This window comes from Propithecus coquereli, unplaced genomic scaffold (genome assembly GCF_000956105.1).
Source record: "Propithecus coquereli isolate 6110/MARCELLA unplaced genomic scaffold, Pcoq_1.0 Scaffold11, whole genome shotgun sequence".
In the NCBI taxonomy this organism is placed as follows: domain Eukaryota; kingdom Metazoa; phylum Chordata; class Mammalia; order Primates; family Indriidae; genus Propithecus; species Propithecus coquereli.
In genome coordinates this window covers 3,625,721-3,627,874 of record NW_012134969.1, presented here as the reverse complement: position 1 = coordinate 3,627,874, position 2,154 = coordinate 3,625,721, and the positions used below count along the sequence as shown (strand labels likewise).

The 2,154-nt window shown below is 33.5% G+C and overlaps 1 protein-coding gene across 1 annotated transcript in view; it reads left to right on the top strand.

The window, feature by feature from the left end:
- VWA8 (von Willebrand factor A domain containing 8) overlaps positions 1-2,154 on the top strand; it is a 425,342-nt gene that overhangs the window by 67,226 nt on the left and 355,962 nt on the right. The window lies entirely within an intron of this gene.

Here is a 2,154-nt window from a genome sequence, read left to right as displayed (position 1 = left end):
GTCAGCTAAAGATCAATATGCTGATTTCTCAGTTTTCAGTTACTTCCTACTACTTGCCTATAGAAATCTGATTTTTTAAAAAAAGAATTAAGGACATTTTAATATGGGAAATTCTCTAGCACATTTATTGAAGTATTCTCAATCTATAGGTCACTTGGGTAAAGGTGTATTAAATGTAGTGCAATTAAATATATACTTCCAGGAACTACAGCTTTTTTCTGGCAATATTACCAGAAACTGCCTTAGGTGTTGGGTGTAGATTACCAACTAAAATAATATTTTATGAATATTGTAATGAGATTTGTTATGCATTTCTTCAAATACATCACTTAAAGTATTAAATATTGTTCTTAGGAATACCTTACAGAAAAAAAGGATGAAGATTATAAATAAGTGTGGCATAGAGAAAAGATTTCAGATATCCAAGAAATTCATGGAAAGATGCTTGACCTTTTTGTTTATAAAAACAAAACCTAAAACAGTTGTGAGGTGCTATTTTTTCTTACCTCTCAGATTGGCAAAGATTAAAGAATTTGCTAATGTTCCAGTGTTGATGAGGAAACAGCATTGCTGTAGATGGCAGCAGAGATTGAGGCAATTTTAAAAGAAAATTTGGCAATATCTATCAAAATAAAAGAAATTACACATACATTTGCACCCAGTAATTATGTTTCTAGCAAATTTTTTCCAAGTATATTCATACAAAACACACAAGATTATATGTACAAGGATGTTTATTGTAGCATTGTTTGAAATTGTATAAAATTGTAAATGAGAACAGTAATGATGTACATTTAAGAGACTAATGAAATAAATAATGGTGAGTAGAATATTCTGTGGCCTTTAAAAAGAATGAGATGAATATATATGTATTTATAGGAAAGAAGTGCAGGATATAGTAAGTGAAAAAAATGAAGTTGCAAGACAGTGTACATAATATGATCCCATTCGTGATAAAAAGAAATGCATATATGTTTGTATATATGTTGAAAACTTCCAGAAGGACGTACAAGAGGCAATTAACAGAGTATACATAAAATATGTTACAGAAATGTGACTCAGGGTCTGTGATGGGATGTGGGAGAGACTTTTCATAGTTTTTTAAATTTGAAGATTTACCATGGGTACGCTATTATTTTATAATTAAAAGAGTATATTCGTAAAAAAAAACAAACAAAAAAAACCACACACATACACACTGAGTAGAAGGTTTTGGAGGTGCCGGATAGTCACATGGTCTCATGAATTACTTGTTAATATCAAAAGAAAAAATACACTTAAAATGGAGAGATTTGGCAGTCACCACCTTTTAAATAATGTTGATCAGACTTACCATCATCTAGTGGGAAAATCTGAGAAGTTCAGATTCCCCACAATTGAAAAGTAATCCTTTGTAGACTAAGCACACAAATACATTTTAAAGGAATCTATTAATATTTTATTTACATGATAATTCACTTCATAGATAACCTCTGATTACAAATGGGGAAAAAATACACCTTTACAATAGAGAGATCTGGCATTTGTTTCCTTAACCAGTTCATACAACAGAATCACCAATAGTGAGAGGAGCTTATATGATGTGATCCTGATGTGATGCAGTAAGAGGTGTATAGCACTACCAATATAGTATTCTTGCCAAAAATGTTTAACAATTGGACCAACCTAGAATGTAAGACAACAGCTTAGACTCTTCATAAAATTCAGTGTCATAAAAACCAAAACAGATAGCAACAGTTCTAGATTAAAAGGTTGGGAAGTTTCTTTGTTTCTTTATTGTACTATATAGATAGCCATTTTTGTTGTTTGTCTTGTTTTTTATATTCAAAGTTTTTAGGCCATGCGTGGTGGCTCACTCCTGTAATCCTAGTGCTCTGGGAACCCAAAGTGGGCGGATCGCTTGAGGTTAGGAGTTTGAGACCAGCCTCAGCAAGAGTGAGACCCCGTCTCTACTAAAAAATAGAAAGAAATTAACTGGGCAACTAAAAAAAATAGAAAATACTTAGCTGGGTGTGGTGGTGCACACCTGTAGTCCCAGCTACTTGGGAGGCTGAGGCAGGATTGCTTGACCCAGGAGTTTGAGGTTGCTGTGAGCTAGGATGACGCCACGGCACTCCAGCCTGGGCAACAGAGCAAGAGTCTGTCTCAAAAAAA